Source organism: Bos grunniens, chromosome 7, assembly GCF_055505025.1.
Source record: "Bos grunniens cultivar Pamir isolate PY7600 chromosome 7, Bosgru_T2T1.0, whole genome shotgun sequence".
NCBI lineage: Eukaryota > Metazoa > Chordata > Mammalia > Artiodactyla > Bovidae > Bos > Bos grunniens.
Window position 1 is genome coordinate 18,375,031 of NC_141171.1, and position 27,431 is coordinate 18,402,461.

Below are 27,431 nucleotides of genomic sequence, written 5' to 3' on the forward strand. Positions count from 1 at the left end.
AAAGGGCTAATAAGCACATGGAAAGATGCTTAATATTACTCATCATTAAGAAATATATGAATCAAAACCACAATGAGATACCACTTCACACCATTAGGATGACTAGTACTGTAAAAAAAAAACAGAAAATAACAAGTGTTAGCAATAGGATAGAGGAGTTGGAAACCTTGTGCATAAGCAGCAGGATGAAAAATGGTGCCGCTGCTGTGGAAAGCAGTATGGCGGGTCCTAAACAAATTAAACCTGGAAATTACCCCCATGGTCCTGCAGTTCCTCTTTTGGATAAATACCTAGAGACTTGGACAAATACTTGTACGCCTGTGTTCACAGCAACACTAGTCACAGTAGCCCAAAGATGGAAGTAACCCAAGAGGCCATTGAAAGATGAATGGATAAACAAAATATAGTCCATCTGTACAATGGACTATTATTCAGACCTAAAACAGAAGGAGGTTCTGACACCTGCTTCAACATGGATGAACCTTGAGGACATGATGCTCAGGGAGAGAAGCCAGTCACAGAAGGACAAACACTGTCTGATTCCATTTGCAGGAGGTCCCTGGAGGAGTCAAGAGACAGGAAGTAGATGGTGGGACCAGGGGCTGGGAAAGAGGAGGGGAGTGAGTGTTTCATGGGGACAGAGTTTCAGTTTGGGAAGTTGAGAAAGTTCTGGAGATGGATGTTGGGGATAGTTTCACAACAGTGTGAACGTGCTTAATGCCCCGGAGCTGTGCACTTAAAATATGGTTAAACTGGAAAATTGTGTTATATGTATTTACCACAATTTAAAAAATAATAGTACATCTTTTACTCCACTTGGTTTTCCAGTGTTGCACTAGAGGAAGCATATTCTTTCATAGTTCAGATCTTGTAAAGTCCCACCTCTCCTGCCAAACCTTGCGATCACAGCTTTAGTAAGGGCCCTGAGAACTTATCTTGTAAGCGGTCATTTGCTGGTTGAGTGATGTGTCATTAACTCATTTTGCTTCCACACCCTCACTTGGGAAGTTTATCCTCTTGGGTTGACAGGCCTTCCTAGATGGGAAAGCAGGGGAGGAGGGGAGACTGAGGGCCAGTCTGGCCACTCACAGGTGTTCCGGCACCAGCCACCAGGCCTCCTGGGCTATTTTGGGCAGGCACCCTGTGCTTGGGAACCTGGGCGCAAGAAGGAATATCACAAAGGAAAAAAAGTAGAATTGATGTGTTCAGAGTCATTTGAATGCCCGTATGATAGCAGATATTTTTATGCCAGGGCTTCCCTGGGAGCTCAGGCATAAAGAATCTGCTTGCCAAGCAGGAGATTTGAGTTTGATCCCTGAGTCTGGGAGATCCCAGGGAGAAGGAAATGGCAACCCATTCCAGTATTCTTTCCTGGGAAATCCCATAGATAGAGGAGCCTGGTGGGCTACAGCCTGTGAGGTCACAAAAGAGTTGGACACAACTGAGCGACTAACAAAATCATTTTATGTGAATATGAAGATGAGTAAAAATTTAAAAAAAATTTTAATTAAGCGTTTAAAATTTTGTTATGTTGTTTAAGACATGAATCTTAAATGACCATCGGAAACAGCGCAGCGTGCCACATGCAGGGGCCCAGTCTGGCATGCCACCTGTTTTTCAACAGGTCCCACAAGCTGAGAATAGTTCCTTTGTGTTCCAGTGGTTCAAAAAAGGAAATCAAAAGAATAATATTTTGTGACACATGAAAATCATATGCAAAGCAAATTTCAATGTTCATAAATTAAGTTTTATTAGAAGAGAGTCAGGAGTAGGGTGAGGCCAGTAAGACAGTCACCTTGGACACAAAATGTAAGGAGAGGCCAAAGAAAACCAAGCCATCAACACAAATTGTATCCTTTTTAAAATTGTTTATTTTTTAATTGAAGGATAATTGCTTTACAGAATTTTGCTGTTTTCTGTCAACCTCAACATGAAACAGCCATAGGTATACATATAGCCCTTCCCTTTTGAACCTCCCTTGCATCTCCCTCCCCATCCCACCTCTCTAGAGTAGTTAATACAGAGCCCCTATTTGAGTTTCCTGAGCCGTACAGCAAATCCCCCTTGGTTATCTATTTTACATATGGTAATGTAAGTTTCTATGTTACTTTTTCCATACATCTCACACAGATTTTATCTTGATGCAGTATTGGAAAAAAAGCAAACCCAGGGACTTCCCTGGTAGTCCAGTGGTTAAGAACCTGCTTTGCACTGCTGGGGACACTGGTTCAATCCCTGGTTGGAGAACTAAGATCCCACAAGCCACAGAGCAACTAAGCCTGCGCACCGCCAACTCTGGAGGCCTTGCACCACAATGAAGATCCTTTGGCCATAACTAAGGCCCAATGCAACCAAATAAATACATATAAATACATATTTTAAAAATAAAAATCAATGCCAGAAAAATCCATGATGAGCACTATATCAAAGTCTTAAAGACAGGATCAGTGTCTCCAGTTTTTCTCATCTACCCCAGGTTCATTCTTTGTGGAAGGTCCTGGGCAGTTTTCTAGAGATAGTCACTAAGTTGAGTAGCCTCAACAGAGAATTTGGGGCCCATGAAACCAAAACCACTTATGCTCTGGCCCTTTATAGAAAGTTTGCCAACACTTGATTGAAATCAATTTATTCTGTTGATCCCAAACAGCAAATAACTATTAATATAACCAAAATACAGATTCAACACTTTGTCCGTTGCCTCTGTCTTGGGTGCTCTTTTTTTTTTTAAATGAGTGTATACTCGTATTTCATTTTTGGATAATGGTATTTATAAGTCAATAGGGACAGTTAATACTGAGCTCATCAGCAAGTCAATGGTTGTGGGCTGTGATAATCTACCTGCATGAAAATAATAGAGGCCACCACTTTATTTTTTTTTTTAATATCTATTTATTTGGCCATGTTGGGTATTAGCTGCAGCATGCAGACTCTAGTTCCCTGACCAGAGATTGAACCCAGGCCCCCTGCGTTGGGATCAAGGAGTCTTAGCCACTGGATCTCCAGGGAAGTCCCCATCACTTACTTTCATGTTGACTAAATACTTAATGAGTTAACCCTTCATTCACTGGGGTGACTGTACCTTGGCTTCTTTACAAAATGGTATTGTTCCTGTCCATCTTCCATATCTAGGTCTTCAGAAGCTCAATTAGGAACTTATGAAGCATTAATGATCAGTAAAATTTGAAATAGTAAATGCCACACAAGCTTCCTCCTCCCTGATTCTCCTGCTTTTACTCTTTATCCTGATGGTCTGAAAAGAGGGCTCTTCTAAGAACATGAAAAGTTGAAAGTAAAAGTCTCTCAGTCATGTCTGACTGAATTCTCTAGGCAGAATACTGGAGCGGGTAGCCTTTCCCTTTTCCAGGGGATCTTCTGAACCCAGGGATCAAACCCAGGTCTCCCGCATTGCAGGATTCTTTACCAGCTGAGCTGCAAGGGAAGCCTCTAAGAATATAAGTGAGATGATGGTGTACCACACCCCCCCTCCCAGGGCTTCCCTCACAAGCTAGAATAGAATCCCGACTTTTGGCTGTGCCCATGGAGTCTCTGCTGGCATCTCTAACGCCCCTGCCCTCCTCTACTGAAAGGCCTTTGCACCCACGACTCCCGGTGCTGGGAGTGCTCACTCCCACCTCCCTCTGGGTCTGGCCTACTCTCAAGTCAGTGCCACCCTCCGTGGCAGCCCTAACTGGCCTGTCAAGGCCCTCTTCTCCCCCAGGACCCCCGACTCTGTCCCCCATCAGATCTCCGGAATCACCTTGTGTTTCTGGTGACTGGTTTCTTGTCTGACTCCCCTGCCCAAGGATGTTGGTCCCCCAAGCTGGGCTGTCATCCCCTGTGAATCCTCAGAGCCTAGAGCAGTGCTTGCACTTAGCAAATTCACGCCGTTCCTTTGGTTCATCAGTAGTGGATAGTTACATACACACACTCCCAGATTCTTGTAACCACCACCCACCCAGAGGGCAGAGAGCAGTTCCAACACCCCAGTACGTTCTCTTGAGCTGCCCATCTACAGTCAGACCCTCAACCGCCCGCCCCCCAACCATCCCCTGGCCACCCTGCTCTGTCCCCACCCTGCGGTTTCACCTTCTCCACAACCTCATGTAAGTGGAGGTGCGCAGCATGTACCTTTACCTTTTTTTTTTTTTTTTCAAAAATTGCCATTTTAACCACTTAAAAGATAATTTTATGTATTTTTGGCTGTACTAGGTCTTCATTGCTGTGCAGGCTTTTCTCTAGTTGTGGTGAAAGGGGGCTACTCTCTAGTTGGGTGCACAGGCTTCTCGTTACAGGGGCTTCTTTGGTTGCAGAACACAGGCTCTAGGGTACTTGGGCTCAGTAGTTTTGCGGCTCCTGGGCTTTAGAGCACAGGCTCAAAAGTTGTGATGCATGGGCTTAGTTGCTCCGAGGCATGTGGGATCTTCCCAGATCAGGGATAGAACTGGTGTCCCCTGCGCTGGCAGGCAGACTATTCACCACTGAGTCACCAGGGAAGCCCGGCATGCAGCTTTTAAGACTGGCTTCCCTCACTCACTGTGATGCATCTGAGACTCAGCAGGCTGATGGGTGTTTCAGGAGTTTGTTCTTTTTACCACAGAGTTGTATTCCATCGTGTGAATGTACCACAGTTGCTTTATTCAGTACGGTTTCTTTTAATGTTCAGTGTCAAATTAATATCAATATTAAAGACTCCGGTCATGAGAGTGGCAGCGTACTGCAGACCAAGTAGGTTGAACAGTACTGGTGTTCCCTGCTGAAACAGCACGCTTTAGGTACAGCCTGCACATTTACAAGAACTGACTTGCCTTCAAGTGCTTACAGATGTATCACAGTTTTTTAAATGATACATAAGTAATACAAACGGGGCTTCCCTGATAGCTCAGCTAGTAAAGAATCCCCCTGCAATGCTGGAGACCTGGGTTCGATCCCTGGGTTGGGAAGATCTCCTGGAGAAGGGGAAGGTTACCCACTCCAGTATTCTGGCCTGGAGAATTCCAAAGGGTCGCAAAGAGTCGGACAAGACTGAATGACTTTCACTTTCAAGTAATACAAACAACCATACCTACAATTTTTTAAAAACCTATAAAGGGCTATCATCTGTAGAAGTCATTAATAAATGTAAGTTTCTCTCTCATCCTCCTGACTCGCTCGCCTCCTATGACATAAACATTGTTAATAGCACGTGTGTCCTTCTCGACCTTCTAAATAGATTTACCTATTTTATAGCATATATCTCTTATATGTGCTCAGTCGGGTCCAACCTTTTTGCAACCCCAAGGACTGTAGCCTGACAGGCTCCTCTGTCCAGGGAATTTTCCAGGCAAGAACCCCGGAGTGGGTTGCTGTTTCCTCCTCCAGGGGATCTTCCCCACCCAGGGATCAAACCCGAGTCTCTTTCATCTCCTGCATTGGCAGGTAGATTCTTTACCACTGCACCGCCTGGGAAACCCTTAAAGCATATATATCTGCATTATATATATATATGTGTGTGGCTGCACCAGGTCTTATGTTGAGGCTTGTGGGATCTTTAGTAGTTGCAGTAAGTGGAATCTTGTTTCCTGACCAGGGATGGAACCCGGGCCCCCTGCATTGGGAGCTCGGATTCTTAGCCCTTGGGCCACCAGGGAAGTCCTTATAGCTAATTTTTTTTAACATAGATTCTTTCTCAAATATTTGAAAATCTTCTGCCAAGGCACCATAGATCTTGGAGATCTTTCTTGGAGAAAGTACCTCATTCTTTTCAATGACATCCTGGTATTACAGCAAGGATGTACCATAATTTATTGGATGATTTCCCTAAATGATGGACATTTGAGTTAGTTGCAATGTTTTGTGACTTCAAATAATGCCACCCAGAATGTTGCCCATATGTCCTTTTTTTAAAAAAAAACAACTTTATTGAGATAAATTTCACATACCATCAGTTTGGCCCATTTAGAGTGTGCAGTTCAGTGAGTTTTGTATATCCAGGGAATGGACCCATCACCACTAACTCCAGAATGTTCCATCATGCCAAAAAGAAACCCCGTGCCCATTAACAGTCAACTACTCTCCAACTCTCCTTCTCCCTAGCCCCTGACAGCCACTCACCCACTCTCTGTTTCTGTGGATTGCCTATTCTGGACACTTCTCATCAACGAAATCGCACACTATCCAGCCTTTCATGTCTGGCTTCTCTTGGTGAGCATCATGCTTTCGAGGTCCATCTGTGTTGTCATGTCAGTGCCTCTCACCTCTTCGTGGCTGAGTAATATTCCAGCCATGGATGGAACCCGTTTTGTTGAATTGGCTGACAGACAACTGAGGCTATGAGGAGCCATGCTGTTGTGCACATTGGTGAACAGTGTCTGTGTGTCTGTGTACCTTTCAGGACCCGTGTACTTCTGTAGGACAATTTCTGAGAAGTGGGAAGAGACACCACTCTGGCTAGCTCTTCCCTCTCTGGTGGTGCAGGCTCACACATATCCTTGGTCTCGAGAGATGCTCAGAGGTCGTTTTCTGCAGAGGCAAAGCCTGCTCCCGGGGGAGAACCACCCCTCCTCTCCACCACCCAGGCTGCCCGATTCTGCTTCGCTCCGGCACATGCGCATGAGGATACTACCTGTCTTTGCATCAGCCCTAAACTTGTTTCATTGCAAACCCTAGGAACTTGTGGCAAAGAAGGCAAAGCACAAAGGATCTCCTTATGGGGTATTAAACTCCCCCAAAAGGATGATGTACTGCTTTGAGGTCTCAGGCAAGGACAAGGTTCTGAGAAAGGAAAGGGGACCGTGATCCAGTGTCATCTTCATAACAGCAGTGCGGCAGGGTTTACTTGGAAGGAAAACTGCCACGTTTGGCACAATGCTGGGAGAGAAACAAATACAAAGTCTTGGGCCAAAATGACGAACCCCTCAAGTATGCCCTGGAATGAGTTACAGCACAAAGCACGAGGCGCTCCCTGAAGGGCTGATCTGGCGCATCTGTTTTGAAATTCCAAACACCAAAGTGCGTAACTGCTTTGGGGCTTGCAGGTATTTATAGGTGAACATCAGCCGCTGATCTTGGTTGCCTTTGAATGGAGTGAGTTAGATGCTAATTAACACCTACTGAACATCTACTGTGTGCTGGGCCATCTTTGTAGGCTTCATTTTATAGAATGAAGCATCCAGCCGAGGCAGACAGGATTTGTTTTCTCTGTTCACAGAGAAAGAAATGGAAACTCAGAAGCGTTTAAGTCACTGGCTGAAGGTCGTCACCCAGCCAGCAAATGGAGAGTCCAGGATTCAGATCCGAGTACCTGCTCTCAGCCATCACATTGTATTCTGGGGGTGGGATACTTTGCTGGTGCTGTGTGTCAGGTGGAGGGGGCGGTTCACACGTCCAGGACAATTTCTCCCTCGTCTACTGTGGGTACGATCAGGACTCCACCAGCTCCACCTCTGACCCTAATGGACAGATGCTCTATTTTATTCATTTAGCAGGAATTGTACCAAACTTACAAAGCAACTTTTTGCATTATAGTTAGATTGGGTGCTTAATTTAAAATAGATATACTTTGTACCTTTTATAACGTGTAAGCCAGATAAACTGGTAATGCTTTAGAACTCTCTTGGCTGTACAAATGACAATTTCTGTGTTATCCCTGATAAAGACCCCGCCTGTTCCACATCTGTCCCCTTGGTCACTTCGCACTGGGCTATCCCTCATTCATCTTCTGTCTTCCTGAGTGTTGACCTTGACCGGGGCACTGCACAGAGCCCCTGCCACCCGGGGAAGGCCTGTCTAGAGGTTGTTAGGTGGTCCTTGTGTGCTTGTACGTGGTCATTCACATGTAGGGATGAAGCACACTTGCTGTTTACTAGAGAATCAGAAAGCTGGTGGATTTCTCTCGGTGTCCCACATCCTCAGGGATGCTCTCTGAATCAGCAGGACTGAGCAGTAGGCCAGGGAGATGCTGAGGTCCCGAAAGAGGAGCGTTAAGTCCAAATTACTGAGCTCAGCCATCCGCAGTTAATCTAACCTTCAGCACCACATTTGTCTCCTGAAAAAGAGGATTTCACTTACACAGAGTTGTGTCTTCGTGATTCCAGCCCACAGTGAGCATTAGAGGGCTTTTTTTTTTTCAGTTCAACATTACTTTTTTCCTTATTCAAATCATTTCCAGTTCCACGTGGACAGAAATCTTTCAAATATTTATCTTAAAAAACTATATATGCCGAAGTAGTGGTAAATGATTTTCAAATGTCATAGTGGTCAAGACAGGGACTTCTAGAAGCAAGAGGAGCTGGGACCAGTGTTGGGACGTGGGAGGGTTCGAGAGGCAGCTTTTTTTCCCAAGGCAGCGTTTTGAGTGAGAGAAAAGGGGGAAGGAAGATGGGGAGGCTGGTCTGCCATTACTTGAGTTAAGTTTCTTCATCTGTTTCTCTTTCCACCTTTCAAGCAGAGCTGCTGCTGCTGCTGCTAAGTCGCTTCAGTCATGTCTGACTCTGTGTGACCCCATAGACAGCAGCCCACCAGGCTCCCCCATCCCTGGGATTCTCCAGGCAAGAACACTGGAGTGGGTTGCCATTTCCTTCTTCAATGCATGAAAGTGAAAAGTGAAAGTGAAGTCGCTTAGTCGTGTCTACCTCTAGCGACCCCATGGACTGCAGCCTACCAGGCTCCTCCATCCATGGGATTTTCCAGGCAAGAGTACTGGAGTGGGGTGCCATTGAGCTAGAACATTTTATTTCATTTCTTCTCCCAGTTATCTATCACTCTGCTTCAGAAGCTGACTTAATATGGAGCTGGGTATGGAGACACCAGAAACAGAACCAGACAGAGCTGGGCATTTGTCGGGGCCCTGAGGGCTATTGCTGGTTTCCTGCTCCTGGTCCTTCCCTACCTGGCACCCGTAGAAACTGTTTGCTGAGAAAAAAGAAGACTCATCTCAAATCTTGATGTATAATGACAGGAATGTCCTTGAAAACACTTTCAGGATCTTCTGGTGGATTTTTCAATTTTGAAACTAACATTCTCCTCCCCCAAACTTTGGGTGAAAATGCCTTTCTAAAATGGAATCTGTTTGAGTGTATCTTCTTGGCATTAATAGGCTTTTTGTTGTTTAGTTGCTAAGTCGTGTCCACTCTTTGCAACCCCACGGACTGTAGCCCCCCACACTCCTCTGTCCATGGGATTTCCCAGGCAAGAATACTGGAGTGGGTTGCCATTTTCTATCAAGGGAATCGTCCTGACCCAGAGATTGAACCCACATCTCCTGCATTGCAGGCTGATTCTTTATTGTTGAGCCACCAGGGAAGCCCTTAATTAGTCTTATTAAGGCTAAAAATGTAAAATACTTCCATGATTTCTCTCCTTGGGTTTAATTAGAACGATGGATTTAACAACAATGACCACAGAACCTTGTTTTGCTCCGTCTTGTCAGAGCATCCTGACGTTAGGCTCAGGGTTGAAACTTGCATGGGGCCATAAACAGAAGGTGCTTTTGTCCCTGTAAGTGTGGATGGGGATTTGTGATAGGGAGAGAGGAGCGGATGGATGAGATCCATATTCCTAATTTTGCCTTTGTCACTTTATTTTCATTTCTTGAGACATCCCTGGGTGCTGTGGAAGGGATCTCAGACTAGATTTTTGGTCCTAGGCCAGTCGAGATAAAGCTGTAGCCCAGAGACCTGAGACTACTTCCAAGCCATGGAGGGTCCTCCCCTCCCTAAGACAGGCGGGACTCTGGGAGCTGGCCCGCGTCCACACATTACCCAGAGCCACAGAGCTCTGCTCTTGAAATCCTCACAGCAAGATTCCTGGCCTCGCTCGCTTATCTTGCATTAAATTTCTCAGTAATCTCACATAGTTCAAGCATGACTTAGCAAGATATACGCTTTTATTTTTCTGTGCGACCCTAGAGCTTCCTATTTAAGGTTGCGGGTTTGAATGTTGACCTAGCAAGAAAAATCGATGTCTAGAAATGAATTTCTGGTACTACTTGGACATGGAAAGATCAGACATGTTGGTGGATTTCCAAAGAGGTATCTAGTCACCATAAAGACCAATAAAAAGGGCAGATCGTGTGTCAACGATCTGGAGGACAGGGCTTCTATTAGAGGACAGGGCTTCTATTAGACTGTTGAGGGGGACTCATGGGGTTAGGGGACAGCTCTTGGCCTGACTTGGCCCATTCAAGCTGCTGTTTCAGAGAATACCACAGACTGGGCGGCTTATAAACAACAGAAATTCATTGCTCACAGTTCTGGAAGCTGGAAGTCTGAGTTCAGGGTGCCAGTGTGATCAATGAGGGCCTTCTCTGAGTCACAACCTTCTCACTGTGTCCTTACATGGCATAGAAGGGGTGAGCTGGATCACTGGGGTCTCCTTTATAAGGGCACTAATCCCATTCACGAGGGCTCCACCCTCATGACCTAAGCACCTACCCCAGGCCCTGCCTCCTTCCAAAGTCACATGGAGTAGTGGGGTCAAAGAGGCAGTCTGAGGGCTCCTTCCCAGCTACAGTCAGCCCCAAGCCTGGAGGCTTCTGGAGGCTCTGCTGTGAGTCTGGAGACCTGATGAGTGGTTGTGTGTGATGCCCAGCTCCCCCCAACCCCAAGTAGACTCCTGAGGGCCCTGGAATCATAACAAGTGGGTCCCGTGGCTGAAGAATGGGATTGGAGACTGGGAGCTCCCAGGAGGGACTTTCAGGTTTGGGGTAACCCATCTATGACACCTGCTTCTGGGCCAAGGCTCTGCCTTCCATCCTGGGCTGGTGGACAGACATCCATGCACCTATCTCTGGCCAGCCCCTCCTCTTTCCTGCAGGACTTTTGTTCCTGTCCTATCTGTACATGGACAAGCCGCCAGCAATTCTCACCTCCCTCCCAAGTCAGTCCCTCTTGTTTGATCCTGCCCATCATGACACACACCTGCTGTTGCTTCTTCCATTTACAGAAACCCTCTCTCAGCTGCCACACCATCCCTCTCTTCCTCTTTCCAGTAGAGATTCCTGACAAATCTTGTCTGTTCCTGGGTCTCTGGTTCCATAACTGTTGGTCTCTCCTGAACCTGGCCCATTCCCTGTGGCTTTTGCCCACACCACTCCCCTGAAACTGCTCTGTCAGAGTCACAGTGACCTCTGCCTCACTGAGTCCAGTGGTCATTTCCCAGCCCCCAATTCCCTTGGTGCTCAGGATACCACTTGCTCATACTTCTATGTCCTCCTCTTTTCAGGCTCTTTTGCTGGAGTCCCTCTCTTTCAGGATCTCTAAATGATGGAGAGCCTGGCTCTGGGTCTCTTCTCTGTTCTCCCCTTATGAGCTCAGCCAGTCTCGTGGCTTAAAATAGATCATCTATACACTGGTGGCTCCAGCCAATGTCATCTGTATACTGCTGGCTCCAGCCCACCTCCTCTATACACTGATGGCTCCAGACCATGTCATCTATACACGATGACTCCAGCTTACTCTTGCCTCTCAAACCTTTACTTATATATCTACCTGAATATCTCAGTATTCCAACTCAGATGTCTGAGCCTCTCAACCCCTCACACCTTTAAAAATCAACTCCTGGCTGCACCCCAGGCCTGCTTCTGTTTCAGTTTTCCTGATCTCATCCTTTTAATGGCAAAAAAATCTTTAAGACACTCTTGACTTCTTTCTCCCACACTCTGCATCCGGCCCGTAAGCAAATCCTGCTGACTCCACCCCCTGTGTTTATCCAGAGTCTGACTGGAACCCCTCTGCTGCTGTCACCCAGCCTGGGCCACATGATTGTCTCTCACCTGCATGACCACATTCACCTATTAATTGCAGTCTCTGCCTCTACCCTTTTTCTTCTTCACCTACTCTCAACCCTGTAACTAGAGGAACCTGGTTAAAACACAAGTCAAATCAGGTCATTCCTGGGCTGAAACTCTTTGGTCGCTTGGATTTCACCCAAAGTGAAAACCAGAGCCCATGTGATGGTCTGTGTGGCTCTTTCCTGCTCATCTGGTTCCCTCAGCACTAGTCACTGGGCAAGTATGATCCTACCTCAGGACCTTTGCACTGGCTGTTCCCTTCAAAAGAATGCTCTTCCCAAAAATACCTGAATGGCTCTGCCCCTCACGTTCCTCATCTCTGTAATCAGTCCTTTCAGGAAGGCATGTGAGAGCCCTTTAAAAGCTGCAACCCCTTCTCCCCCCACCCCACAGCCCCAACTCTGCTCCGTTTGCCCCTTGGAATCTGTCACTACCTGACGTAGTATATATTTATCTTGCTCATTTTGTTTACAATCTCTCTCCCTTGTCCCCTCATTGCCTACTAGAACATAAACTCCACGAGGGAAGGGAATTTGGTCTGCTTTGATTCCTGGGCGATGCCTGCCCAGGCTGAGCAGTCAGTAAATGGATTTTGGTTCAAATCAATGAATAATGCAACTAGGATGCCCGTGTCCATCCTCTTTCTGGAGAGGGGGTTTGGGGTCCTCACACCTGCATGGCAGAGCTTCCCTCCAGATGGGGAGTCCAGGCAGACTGGGCACTGTCCCCTGGCAACCCCAGAACTGGAGATCGGCATGATGACCACTCCACATCACTGCTTAGCCCTGGGTAAATGGCCCAAGAGTTTGACCTGGAATTCCTGGTCTCCCTGAAGCCCAGGTTCAGAGTCTTAACAACAAGGGAATCCACCTTCCTTTCTTCTCAAGGACACGCATCTATCTATCCTAGGAGCGACTTCTGGACACTGTCTTAAGACAAAGGTTCTGTGTACCACGGGCCAGGCCCCAAGCAAGAGCTTTAATTATGCACCAGTCTCTTAGTGTCGTGTACTTTGATCATCTGAAATGTTGACCCTTGTGGCTGGAGCCACGTGCTCCCCATTCAGTAAATGTGTTCAAAGATCATTGGCTGCGCTCCCCCTAAAATCAGACCATAGCTTAGAACCCCACAATCCCTTTGTAAGACTGGGGGCTGCCCCCTCTCCCTTTTCCTGGTCCAGAGCCCCCAGGGACCCAGGCACAGCCTGCACTGCTCCACCAAGCTGGAGCTCTCTGACTTTGAGTTCAGCTGACTTTCTCTGTGGGTCAAGATTGGCCAACACTAGGGACCTCCCTGTGGCCTCTCCCTGTGTGTCCCTGTGCTTCCTGCCATCTGGGGCCCCCAGTGTGGCCTAGCTTCCTCTTCCGGGAGACTTCCTGTCTGGGAGCGGGGGAGGGGATTGGGAGGGTGGGGGGGAGAGCAGACACCAGGTTGCCAGATGCTGTCAGTTTCTCCCCGTACTGTCGTACTGTCGCAGGATGCGTTTCTAGCGCCAAGTCCATGGTTTCCTTTGCACTTATTTCTTACGCACTTGACGTTCTCAAAAGTCTTTTTAATTAGGTATCTACTTCTCTGTTCTTACGTGTTTTTCAAATAGCTGAATCTCCGAGCTGTTTCAGTTTCTGTAATCACTGCCCAGAAAACCTCGGTGCAGTTACGAGCTACCCCACCTTGTTGGCTTGGTGATAAATAAATTCTTTCCTCTTGGAGAAAAAGGCACTTTCTCCTCCCAGCACTAGGAAGGCTTGAAGAAGTCCCTCCTCTGATGCTTTCCACGGAGAAAGTTGGTCCTTCTTAGGTTTTGTTATTTCAGAACAAATATGGTAAACTGTTTTCCCCTTGGTTACTATAGAGAGGAGATTATTTGCCTTTCTCTTTGGGCTTCTGAAAATAATAGATTACATATTTGGGAGGGTTTTTTTTTAGATCTGGTTAATGTGAGATAGAGGGGATTGCTCTGGGATGACATTGTTTGGTTTGGGAAGTATTCTCACAGTTGCCCAGCAACAGGCTCTTGGAGACGGGAGTGGACGGCGTCGCCCCTGGCAACCGTTGTTACTCAGCAAACAATGAGGGCCGGCAAACAGTGCCAGGACTGCGGACTCCAGGTTTTAATTGAACATCTGCATATATTTTTCCCTGGTGAAACTGTTTGAGTTTGATCTGCCACCACAGGTAGACGTGGGTCCACCGAGGGTTGACTTAGAAGAAAGTGTATTGTCACACTGGTATCTCTTCCATGTAAACCAGGAGGAGCTGTTGGGAGAAAAAAAAAAACAAAGGAACTTTCAGTCCCTTGAATATTTCCTAGACTTTTCTCAGCTGGAGACTTATTTCAGTCTTTAGTCGAATATCTTTTTTGATCTAATTTCTTGTGTTTATAAAAATCTTTACCCATCTAGCCTACTTATCTTGGTCATTGATAAACTTCAACTCCTTTGTCATTTTTCAGCATAAAGTTTTTATTCCTGTTGCTCCAAAATATCAGAAAAGCCAGGCTTAGACCCCTGACAGCTCACTCATAAAGACAGTCACATGTCAGGGTGGCTGGTGATGGAAACTGAACCCTGAACCTTCTGGTTCTTCAATATTCCTCTTAAGAATTTGGGAATGCAGGTGACCCTCAGGGGAGCGTGTACATTATGTTTATGACATTGCTTATATGTGGAACCTAAAAAAAAAATGGTACAAGTGAACTCATTTACAAAACAAATAGTCACAGATGTGGAAAACACACTTATGGTTACCAGGGAGGAAGAGTGGGAGGGAAATTAGGAGACTGAGATTAACATATACACACGACCGTATATAAAATAGATAACTAATAAAGACCTACTGTACAGCACAGGGAACTCTACTCAGTGCTCTGTAATGACCTATATGGGAAAAGACTCTAAAAAGGAGTGGATACATGTGTATGTATAACTGACTCACTTTGCGGTACAGCAGAAACTAACACGACGTTGTAAATCAACTATACGCCAAAAAAGATTATTTTAGAAAAAAAGAAACAGGATGTTCCCACCAGATCTTCACCCTGTTGAGGGGCGCTTTGCAGCCACTTTGCACAGGGTGGCTTTTGATCAAAACAGTGTCACTCCCCAGCAGAGAGAACGCTTGTTTACTGGGCTCGGTTGCTGAGGTAAACACTGCCCATGAACTTCATTCAAAGCCGGTGACACATTTCTTTCCCTCCTCCCTGCACCACCGCCCGCCCACCAACCAGGGCTATAAATTGAGAAATGTTAGCCAGGGCAGGTTTTTGGTGGGGACTTGATCCTGCCTTGTTCATCTGAGTGCAGGCCGTCTGACGAAGGCCGCCGCCACCCCACGACTGCCACCCGTGTGAGAACGCAGCAGCCGGCGGTCAGTAGAGCAGCCCTTGCAGGGAGACTTGCCGAGTCGCACAGATTTGTGTTTCTTTGTGTTGTTGTTGTTGTGTTTCTCTCTGGCAGGTGATTCTGGCTGAAGCCCCCAGAACATGCTCTCTGCACCTTCGTATCAGCATTTCAGCTCAGGTCTTAGGACAATGTAGCGTATCTGAACACATTTCCCAATGTTGTTTTGCAGCCAAAACTTATCACGGGATGTCATTTGTGTTCTAAAACAAATAAAGCAAGCTGTTAAAAAAAAATCTTGTTAGATGTCATCCCTATTAGATGTAATCAAGATCTAATTACGAGATTTCCCTCATGATTCAGTGGCTAAGACTCCTCTCAATGCAGGGGTCCCAAGTTCGATCCCTAGTCAGGGAACTAGATCCCACATGCTGCAACTAAGACTCAGCATAGACAAATAAATTTAAAAAGATACATACATATCCAATTAGGTCAAACGTTGCTGGAATCAAGATGAGTAAGTTCTGACTTACATGAAGATTACCCCAAAGATTAATTAGAACACACAATTGTTCCTTCAGCAGGAGAATTGTAGATCGTTACATACTGAGGAATATAAATTCTTCCAAAAGAAACGCTGCTCTGCATTCCGGAAAATTGTTTCAGATGTGGTCCCAGTTTAGGAAAGTCATCTTTCAGGAGTTGTAGCCTGATCTGGGGGCTTCCCAGGTGGCACTAGTGGTAAAGAATACACCTGCAGTGCAAGAGACCCAGGTTAGATCCCTGGGTTGGGAAGATCCCCTGGAGAAGGGAATGGCAACCCACTCCAATATTCTCACCTGGGAAAATCCCTGGAGAGAGGAGCCTGGCGGGCTACAGTCCATGAGGTTACAAAGAGTCGGATACGACCTAGCACAGCACAGCCTCATTTTATTTATTTTTTAAGATTTTTTTATGTGGATCATTTATTTAAAGTCTTTATTGAATTTGTTACAATATTACCTCTGTTGTTTACATTCTGGTTTTTGGCCCAGAAGCATGTGGGATCTTAGCTTCCCCACCAGGGATCAACCCCACTCCTCTTGCATTGGAAGGCCAAGTCTTAATCATTGGACCACCAGAGAAGTCTCTAATTTTAAGCTTTTCTTTTAAGCACTGTGTTAGTTGCTTAGTCATGTCCGACTATTTGCAACCCCATGGACTGTAGCTCTCCAGGCTCCTCTGTCTGTGAAATTCTCCAGGCAAGAATATTGAAGTGGGTAGCCACTCCCTTCTCCAGGATTGGACTGCCAGGGAAGTCCCTAATTTTAAACTTTTCTTTTAAATTGATCATTTAATAAAATTCCCATGGATATTCTCCCCACCCCACCCCCACATAGCAGGCCTGGCAGCTTGGGCACCTCACATCTTTGGGTGAAGTAGCCCTTCCTCCCTTGGGGGATAGAGTTACTGGGCTTGGAGTTTTTAAGGGCTCCTCCCCTGCTCTCATGTCAAGGAGACATTCTCCATTTTTAGGTAGTCTGTTTCTCTGCTTTTTAAATCCCGGAGTGAGGTGATGACCAGCGGGGAGTTGGGGGTGACTTGGAAGGTCTTGGGTGTGCTGTCATGGGGGTAATGCCAGCCAGCCTCTCTGGGCCCGAATCTGTCACAGAGGTGCTGCTCATCACCCATGGTCGCTAGCTGTCTCTGGGATGCTGAGGGGGACAGGAAGTGGTGGCACCAGGCAGCCCTATACTGGGCTGGGTTGTCACCGGCTCAGACCCAGAAGATGCTGGTCCAGGAAGCAGTGCCTGGCCTGGCCCTCATCATCCTCCCCTCTCCCCCTCCTGCTCCCTCCTCTGTGCCCCTCTTGTGGGGGGCACTCAAAAGGGGATGAGTTAACTCAATGCCTTCCACACCTGCCCAAATACAAAAGCAGGATGCCAATAGCACTGCGTCCCGGAACCCAGGGCCAGGACCCTGGCCAGTGGGAGGCATGGCCAGTGGGAGGCAGAGCCGGTGGCCGGCTCAGCGGAGGCAGACAGGGCAGGCACGCAGCCCCCAACAGCTGTGAGGGGTCCCCGTGCACCAGCTCACTCCAAACCACGTCTGGGGGGTCACCCATCGTGGGCAACATGCTAGAGGCTGGGAGGGGTCCTCAAGGATGACTTAGACCCAGACTTTGTTTTCTAACATGCACAGCGGCGTGATAGGAGGCAGGTGTGAGGCCCCCGGCACCCAGAAGGGGGTGTGGTGGAAGTGGAAATGCCGTGCTTAGCAAGGTTGTGGCCTCAGACCAGGGAGTCTCCTGGGGGATGACCCTGCCTCGAGGGGACACTGGGCAATGTCTGAGGACGTCTGTGGTCATCACGACTGGGGGTGTTCCTGGCATCGAATGGGTGGGGACCACGGAGGCTGCTCTACAGCACCCAGGACCGCCCTCCGTGTAGGATGTTGGGCCCCCAAAGTCACTAGTGCTGAGGCTGAGACACCCTCACAAGCAGCTCTTCTCAAACTTTTAACCCGCAGAGGCGGCTCCTGGGATTGTGTGGAAAACAAGGTTGTGATTTATGAACAGTTCCAGGAAACACGGGCAGCTCCTCTCATCCCAGTTGGCTTCACCCCCCCCCACCCCCACCCAGGGGACCCTGGGGGATGTCTCCACACTTATGGTTGTTGTGGCTGGGGAGGTGTTCCTGGCCTAGAAGGGGGATGGGGCCTGGGGATGCCGCTCGGTACCCACAGGGCCCGGGACAGCCTCACTTCCAGGAGTCACCCAGCCCCATGGGCCAGAGTAAACACATTGGAGCTGACCAGCAAGAGAGGGGTAGAAACAGCAGGTTGGGATCCGGGCTGGATGCAGGAGGATGTGGGGGGCGGGTAGATGATGCGCTGGAGGTGGGGCCTAGATCTGGGATGGAGAGGTTGTGTCACCAAGTAGGGTGATGGAGGTACAGTTCAGAGCAGAACCCCAGGATGAGGAACTTCTCTGCAGAGAGAACTAACTGCAAGTGTGCAAACACGTACACATAGGAGTCCCCTCCTCTTACTATAAGGATCATTTGTTTCTCCCTCCTGAGCCGGGGGATCCAGTCAACCCTCAGTTCAGTAGAAACATCCAGAGGAAGAAGATGGCAACAGTGTCTTATGAGTGTTTGCCTCCAGTTTTCTCACGCTAGCCTGTGGGGGGTATATGTGTGTGTACACATGTATATGTATTTGTATATCTGTGTGCCTATGTGTTTCTGTATGTGCATGTGTGTATACACGGGTATGCCAATGTGTGTTGGTTCTTGTGTATGGGTATACATGTGTGTGTGCATGTGTGTGTGTGTGTTGTGGGTGCATGTGTACCTGGGTGAGCAGATGACACTTCTCAGCAACCCCCCTCCTGGGACAGATAAGTGGCTGATGTGCTGAATTTTGGGGGGCCTCCCCCTGCCCAACCAGGGGGGAATTCCCTGGAACCCAGGTCTCATGCAGTTTAAGTGATTACTATGAGGGGATGGAATTAGAGTGCTTTCCAGAAGCGCATTTGCTGGATGAGAATGTCAGGGCAGGCTGGTGTGGTTTTTTGTTTGTTTGTTTGTTCTTGGCTGTGCTAGATCTTAGTTATGGCATGAGGGGGTCTTAGTTGGAGCATGCGGGATCTAGTTCCCTGACCAGGAATCAAACCCGGGCCCCCTGCATTGGGAGCACAGAGTCTTAGACCTTGGACCACCAGAGAAGCCCCAGGCTGATGGGTTTTTGATTCACGTTTTCCCCTGAATCTGTGACGTTTTCAGTGGCAGCTAAAATCAGACCACATCCCAGATGAGGTACCTAAGTCTGGACAACTTTTACATTCAGTCAAATCATGTCTCTTTAGAAGGAAAGTGAGACAGCGTCGCCCCATTACAATGTGGGGGAAGGTCATGGTCCTTGGAGTTCGGAGGGGCATGTCCCACACGACTCCGACCCCTGCGACCGGCTGAGCACCTGCCTGCCTCCCACCCTGGCATCGTGCTTAGAGGCCTCCGATGGCCAGTTTCAAGGGCTGGGGCCTGATCCTGTCTCTGCTGGAGAAGGAGGAATGGCTTGGCTCCCGTCACGAAAACAGCAACAGAAGCCCAGTTCTGACCAAAAGAAAAAGGAATTTGAATTCTGAAGATACTTCATTCCAGAGTGACTCAGAGCCAATTCTGATCCCTCAGAGTCTATGGCTGCAAAAGGAAAAACAAACAAACAAAAAAAAACCTGAGAATTGACTGAGGAATGCCAGGGCATCCGAAAGGTTTAGGCCAATGATGGGTCACCCTTGATGTGAGTTGAAATTATGGTGCTTAGAAAGAGTGGGTAGATTTTAAAGGGTCCACTTGTTTTCCCCCCTCATTCTGTGCCCCTCATCTGGCAGGATTTCAACTGTTTGGGGCCCGGGTCACCGCAGGGCCCGCTCTGTCATTGTCCCTATTCTCAACCTGTCTTTGAGTCTGTCGTTCTCAAGCGCCATTTGTCTGTCTCACGTCCCAGAGGCTGCACAGTCCCTGAGGACGCTGCTGCTCCAGCGAAGCAACCCTGTCCCCCGCCCCAGGGATGCTTGGGTGGGGGAGGCACTCCTGGCATCTGGTGGGTGGGGGCCAGAGGTACCATCAGCACCCACAGTGCCTGGGCCAGCCCCTCACAGAGAATGACCTGCCGATTACCCACAGTGGGGACCCTGCATCAGTGCCTACTGAGGGGAGGGGGCTGGGAGGGCCAAAGATAGAAAGGATGTGATTTCCACCTTCATGGATGATTATGTTGTTGTTCAGCCGCTGAATATTGTCCGACTCTTTTAAACCCCACGAACTGCAGCACACCAAGTTTCCCTGTCCTTCACTATCTTCCCGGAGTTTGCTCAAACTCACATCCATTGAGTCAGTGATGCCACCCAGCCATCTCATCCTCTTTTGCCCCCTTCTTTTGCTCTCAATCTTTCCCAGAAGGTCTTTTCCAATGAGTCAGCTCTTCTCATCAGGTAGCCAAAGTATTGAGGCTTCAGCTTCAGCATCAATCCTTCCAATATTCAGAGTTGATTTCCCTTAGGATTGACTGGTTTGATCTCCTTGATAGAGTGTTATAGGATCCACTTTTCAGCAAAGAGGAGAGGGGCGTTTCGTTCTGCAAGTATACGGATCTCCACTGGGTAACCATCCCACAGCAGGGGCCACACACCAGCAGGGCCAGTTGAGAAAGTAGACCCCACAGGGCTTGCTCCCCTACCTGGCCTCAGACCGGAGGGGCCCCATGAGCGGCAAAGTGACCTGATGCTTCTGGTCCCCGTAACAACTCTGAGAATGTCAACACAAGTGTCAAGCCAGACCCCAGGGTGCAAGACAACCCGTGCTCTTGAGAACATTCTGGACTTGTGGCTTCTCGTCCATAGGGAAGACATGAATTGCTTATGGACCCAGGTGCCATCGAATGTCACCAAATACCAGCAGAGGCCACATGTCTCTCCCTAAAGTAAGAGTAAAAGGTCTGCGACTCCCCAGTGAAGTGAAAGTCGCTCAGTCATGTCTAACTCTTTGCGACCCCATGGACTATACAGTCCATGGAATTCTCCAGGCCAGAATACTAGAGTGGGTAGCCTTTCCCTTCTCCAGGGGATCTTCCCAACCCAGGGATCAAACCCAGGTCTCCCACATTGCAGGCAGATTCTTTACCAGCTGAGCCACAAGGGAAGCCCCAGAGTGGAAGTTAATTGGCCATTCAGAACAAAGGGAACCAAAGCCCAGCAGGCTGCTCTCCCCTAATTACCCAGAGATGACAAGCAGCTTCCTAAATGTCGAGAGACCCATGCAAGGCAGGTGATCCCTCCGCTTGGCTCGGGGAGGAGCAGGAATAGAAAGGCCATTGCTTCAGGTCGTGGTGAGTCAGCACCAGGCTAGGAACCGGGCCCAGAAATTGCCCTCAGCTTTTTCTACATTTCCTTTCCTGTCATTACTGGTTGCTGGGTAACCAGAGTATTTTCCTGTCAACAGAAGCCTCTTCCCTTTGTGCCCGGGCAGATTCATTCATCGAGGCCCTGATCCAGGGCTGCTAACGGTGGGTCTCTACTGGGTCCCCTCACAGATGCTCAGGAACCCTCACCCCTGTTCCCACTGGTGGTGTTTCTGGGCAGCGTCTCCAGCAGGTCAGACGTGCATTCTAAACGCCAGGCCAGCCCAGGAGGGGAACGCTGCGCCCATGGCCCTGCGTGTTCCCACTTTCTCAAGCCTGCCCTTATCTGGGAGCACACGACAAAGGGACCATGCTTGGCTTATAAACAACACACTGGGCGTGTCTCTGAGCCACACAGAGCTCTGGGCCAACCTGGCCAGGCTGGGCCACGGGTCCTGTTCCAGGGAGCGGCCGAAGACGGAAAGCCATCAGAGAAAGAAGGCTTGAGTCCTGGCCTGGGGAAGAAGAACAGGAGAGAGGACGAGTACGTGTGGTAGAACAAGCAGGAAGACGCAATGGAATGACTCCTAGTTCTGATCACAAGTTCAAGTTCAGAGCAGATGCTCAGCCACCCAAGTTGATTGCAGTCACCAATGAGCCTGACCCAGGTGAGCAGGAAAATGGAAATGCAGAGGACTTCACATTGTGTGTGGTGTCTGCTGGCCTTGTCCTCAAGGCTGGCTACCTTCCCACAGCCCCTGGGGGCGGGTCAATCATCCTGATCCCGCCTCACACCTTCCAGAAGGACCCCTGAAACTGCTGGCCGCCTCTTCACGGGCTGCCAACTCAGCACCAGTGCTGTGGAGAAAGGCAGGAGCCGGCACTCATTCCTTGTGGCTGAGGATGAGTGTTTCTGGTTTCACTTTCTGTTATGGAATTTTCAAGCATCAACAAAATCCACATGCAGGATCAGTTCAGTTCAGTCACTCAGTCGTGTCCAACTCTTTGCGACCCCATGGAATGCAGCACCCCAGACTTCCCTGTCCATCACCAACTCCCAGAGCCTACTCAAACTTATGTCCATTGCATCTGTGATGCCATCCAACCATCTCATCCTCTGTCATCCCCTTCTCCTCCTGCCTTCAATCTTTCCCAGCATCAGGGTCTTTTCCAATGAGTCAGTTCTTCTCATTAAATGGCCAAAGTATTGGAGTTTCAGCTTCAGCATCAGTCCTTCCAATGAATATTCAGGAAATTGATTTCCTTTAGGATCGACAGGTTGGATCTCCACACACAGATGACAACACCCTTATGGCAGAAAGCAAAGAAAAACTAAAGAGCTTCTTGATGAAAATGAAAAAGGAGAGTGAAAAAGTTGGTTTAAAACTCAACATTCAGAAAACTAAGATCCTGGCATCTGGTCCCATAACTTCATGGCAAATAGAGGGGGAAACATGCAGGTAATGAACTCCAAGTAGCCACCACTAGCCTCTATAGTCATCAGCACTCTACATTTTGAGTCCCCTGCACAAACACCCCCTCCCCACCCTCCACTCGATAATAAAGGTTTTTATAGGTTAAGATTTACAGACCATAGGGGCTTCCCTGGTGGTCCAGTAATTAAGACTTCACCTTCCAATTCAGGGAAGTGAGTTCAATCCCTGGTCAGGGAGCTACGATCCCACATCCCACATGCCTTGTGGCCAAAAAGACCAAAACATAAAACCGAAGCAATGTTGTAACAAATTCAATAAAAACTTTAAAAACGGGCCACATCAAAAAAAAAAAATTACAGACAATAAATGTGGAAATCTTTAGCTGTCCAGTTTAAGCAGGTGGATTTTCCACGTAATGCATGTCCTGACACATAGAGAACTTGTCCATCCACCCCTCTCAAAGTTCCCCTGTCCCTTCTCAGACCCAGCGCCCACACTCCTCTGACTCTATAACCTTGTATTAATTAGCCAGTCTGTATTAATTAGCCAGTCTGTATTATGAACATGCTCTTTCGGATCCATCTTCTTTCACTCAGTGTAATAATTCTGAGATTCACCCACGTGTTATCAGCAGTTCATACTTCTCTATCGGTGACTTGCTTTCCCCATAGGCTTTTTGGCTGTGTTTGTGTGTGTGTCCATGTCTGTGTGTATTCAGTGGTTGCTTGAGGGATTATGCTCTGCATCTTTAACTTACCACAATCTGCAGTTTCCGATTCATTCTTCTGATGGACATTTGGATTTTTCCTTCCTTTTGGCTAGAAAACTGCTGTGAATGTGCTAGTTTTTTGAAGACATATGTTTCCATTTCTCTTGGATAAACATCCAGGAGAAGAATTTTGCCTTAAAGGGTAGGTTGAACTTACTAGAAAACTACCAAACCTTTTCCCCAATGTGGTGATATCATTTGACATCCCCACAAGTGTATGAGAGTTACAGTTTCTGCATGCGCTCACAACATTGGTTGTCAAATTTTTATTTTAGCCGTTCTAGTCATTGAGTGTTTCGTGGCATCTCATTGTGCTTTTGATTTGCATTTCCCTAGTGACTATCACTGTTAGATACTATTTCATATACTTATGGGGCATCTGTATACCTTTATGAAGTGCCTATCCAAGTCTTTTGCCCATTAGATTGTCTTCTTCTTATTGAGTTGTAGGGAGCTTTTTATGTATTGTGGATAAAAGCCCTTTGTCAGATACAATTTTTGCAAATATTTTCTCCTAGACTGGGACTTAACAATTTGGGCTCTTGATGAACTCTTTAATGAGCTGAAGTTTAAAATGTTTGTGAAATCTAATGTATCATGTTTTAACTTTTATGTATAAGTCTGTGATCTAACTCAAAATCATTTCTGTGTATGGTGTGAGGCAGGGGTCAAAGTTCATTTGTTTTCTGTTCCCATGTGGATATATCATTTGTTTAAGAGACTTCATTTCTCTGTTGAATTGCCTTGACACCTTTGTCAAAGATCAACTGAGAAGGAAGAGAGCTGGGGCACCATCAGAAAAGTCAATTGACAATGTAAGTATGGGCTATATTGATTATATATTTCTAGATTTGATTTATTATTTTTATTATGATTTTTGTAAGTGTGCTCATGAGAGATAATGATCTAAATACTTTTCTTATAATTTTTTTTTATCAAATTTTGGTATCAGGACTTTGCTGACCTCATGAAATGAGTTGTTAGGTATTACTTTCTCTATTTTCTGGTGGAATTTGTTTATTAATTCCCTTTATGGTGTTAAATAGCATTCACAAGTGACACTGTTTGAGCCTGGACTTTTCTTTGTAGGGAGGTTTTCAATAATGTATTCAATTTCTTTGTATGACCATATATTTTCTAAGAACTTATTTTTTATTTACGTTTAATTTTTATTTTTCTCTGTGCTGGGTCTTCATTGTTGTGTGAGGGCTTTCTCTAGTAGCTTCTCGTTGCTGTGGCTTCTCGTGGCGCACAGGCTCTATAGTTCACAGGCTTCAGTAGCTGTAGAGCATGGGCTTCAGTTGTTGTGATGCACAGGCTCAGTTGCCCCACAGCATGTGGGATCTTCCCGGCGAGGGGTTGAACTGGTTCTCCCCTGCATTGCAAGGCAGATTCTTAACCACAGGACCACCAGGGAAGCCCTGACTGCACATTTTCTATTTCATCTTGGTCAGTTTGGGTTTGTTGTGTTTTTCAAAACAGTGTTTGTTTGATCTAAATTGTTAAGTGTATTGGCTAAAGTTGTTCATAATAGTTCCATTTTATCATTTTAATTTCTGTGAGATTTGTAGTGCTAGACCTCATCCCACTCCTGGCATTGGCAATCTGTGTTTTTTTCCTTTTCTTTTCTCTTTCATTCTTGTCATGTCAATTTTTAAATAGAAGGTTGTCAGTCTTTTTATTCCTAGATTTTTTAAAGAGCAGTTTTAGGTTCACAGCAAAATTGAAAGGAAGGTACAGAAATTTTGTGTATACTCTCTGCTTTCACACCTGCATAGCCTCCCCCATTATCAACATCCCTCACCAGACAGACCATTTGTTGCAGCTGATCGTATACGTATACTAACACGTCATGGGCTCAGACGGTAATGAATCTGCCTGCAATGCCAGAGACCCAGGTTTGATCCCTCGTTTGAGATGATCCCCTGGAGAAGAGAATGGCAACTCACTCCAGTATTCTTGCATGGAGAATCCTATGGACAGAGGAGCCTGGCAGGCTAAAGTCCAGAGTCAGACACGACTGAGCAGCTAACACTAACATATCATTATTAACCAAAGTCCATGCTTTATACTAGGGTTCCCTCTTGGTGTTGTACTTTCAATGGGTTTGGACAAATGTATAGTATCCTACAGAGCGTTTCTGGTGTTGTTGTTTAGTCACTCAGTCATGCCCGATTCTTTTGCGACCCCATGGACTGTAGCCCACCAGACTCCTCTGTCCATGGGATTTCCAGGCAAGAATCCTGGCATGGAGTGCTATTCCCTTCTCGGGGGGATTTCCCTGACCCAGGGATCGAACCTGTGTCTCCTGCACTGGCAGGCAGATTCTTTACTGCTGTGCCACTGAAGAAGCCACAGAGTATTTTCACTGCCCTAAAAACCCTCTCTCCTCCTATCCATCCTCCTTCCACCAACTCCTGGCAACCACTGATCTTTTACTGTCTCCATAATTTTCCTTTTCCACAATGTCATATCACTGGAGTCATACAGTAAGTATGCTTCATCAGCAACAGCAGGATTATCTTAGTTTGGTTGTAATTGATTTTTCTTTTGTTGTTTCTCTTGGGTATGAATCACAATTTCCTATTTTTTCTCATAGCTCATGGTCTTTACTGGGTCCTGGACACCATGAGTGATATGTTACAGAATCTCTGGATTCTGCCATGTCCCCCTGATGGCCTTTAACTTGGCTGGACTCAAACTGCCCTCCTGTAGTAAGTAGCAGCTGAAATCTTCTCCTAGCATTTTCATCTTTGAACTGCCGGGTTTTCTCCAAGACCCCCATGTCTCCTCCACATGTGTGGTTTTTAGCCAATTGGCTAAAGATTTTGGTGTACTATGTAGTCAGATTTGGGGGTTCACCCTCTCTGTGGCTCTCTGCCTTCCAAGATGCCCCCCAACATTGTGAACTCTCTCCTTTGACTCTTCAAGATGCCCAGGGTGCTGCTTTCTGCCACCCAAGCATTCCTGCACAGGGGATTTACCCCCCAGCGAAAGCCAGAGTCCCCAGGCAGTCTGATCTGTGACAGTGGTCTTCCACGGGCGAGGTCCCTGGCAGTGCCCCCTGCTTTGGTCACCCTCCAGTGTCTAAATAGTTGCTTTAAAAAAATAATAATTTGCCCAGATTTTGTAATTGTTTTCTGCAGAAGGTTTAATCCAGCCAATTTGCTGCTCCGTTACTGAAAGCCAGTGTTTCTTTTGCATGCCTTTGAAAAACCATGTTTTAAAAACCCTAAAGTTTGATGTGCTAAGAGCCCTTGATTAATGGACCCAAATAAAACATTTTTGCAGGAAACTGGATCAGCTTATGTGCAACCTACAACCTTGGTGATCTTAGGTGGGAAAGGAAGGGTATCACACTCTCTGCAGATGGGCATGTTGTGTCTTCATATACAGGAGTAGCCAGACTGACCCACCAGGCGTCTGTCATTCTGTCTCTGATCCCAGTGTCAAAGGATGAATTGAGGGAGCAGAGAATTTGGTCTCAACGAGTCATTATCCTTCCCAGGAGAGTCCTAGGTACCCCTGAAATAACCAGGTGGTTTGTACTTTTTCTGAAACCTCTATGAACCTCTTTGTATTTCCCAACTGTACTGTCTCTTGAAATAATAATTCCATGTATCATTATCTGTTTCATAAAGTGCCATCATAGACTCTCACTATCTGAAATGCTATCTGTAAGTTTTTATCATTCAGTGTCAGATGTAGTACTGAGGCATTACTGGTGTTCATTCATTTGCTAAATGTGTATCAGCTGCCTGATACAATGTGCCTGACCAAAGCAGGACCCCAGCACCTCACGGGGTGGACCATAGGGAGACCCCTGTGTGGGTTTCCCAGGGATGCCATTCAAAGTACCACAAGCTGGGTGGCTTGAAACAACCAAAAAACAATCCTCTTGCAGTTCGGGAGACCAGAGAGTGTCGACAGGGCCATGATCGCTCTAGGGGAGGCTTCTCCCTGCCTCCTCCAACTCTAAGGGCCTCGGCATCCTCGGTTTGTAGCCGCATCACCCGTCTCTGCCTCCACCATCGCATGGCCTTCTTCCCTGTGTGTCCTTTTCTAAGACGCTATCACTGGATTTGGGGCCCCCCATCCCCTGTGATCTCCTTTCCATGCTTCCCTTCTGTACATCTGCAGGGGCACTGTTTCCAAATAAGGTCACATCCTGAGACTCCAGGGGGACATGAATTTGGGGGGACACCCTTCAACACACTACAGCCCCCCCAAAGTGAGCTGTG

The 27,431-nt window shown here is 47.2% G+C and overlaps 1 protein-coding gene across 9 annotated transcripts in view; it reads left to right on the forward strand.

The window, feature by feature from the left end:
• Positions 1-27,431, forward strand: part of RFX2 (regulatory factor X2) — a 92,784-nt gene that overhangs the window by 18,042 nt on the left and 47,311 nt on the right. Inside the window, exon 1 of one of the 9 annotated variants that reach the window (XM_086409835.1) lies at positions 23,987-24,005. The exons of the other annotated variants lie outside the window; for them this stretch is intronic. The gene's annotated coding sequence lies outside the window, so the exon portion shown is untranslated. Of the gene's footprint in view, positions 1-23,986; positions 24,006-27,431 lie in introns of those variants that run through there. 9 annotated transcript variants of the gene reach the window in all.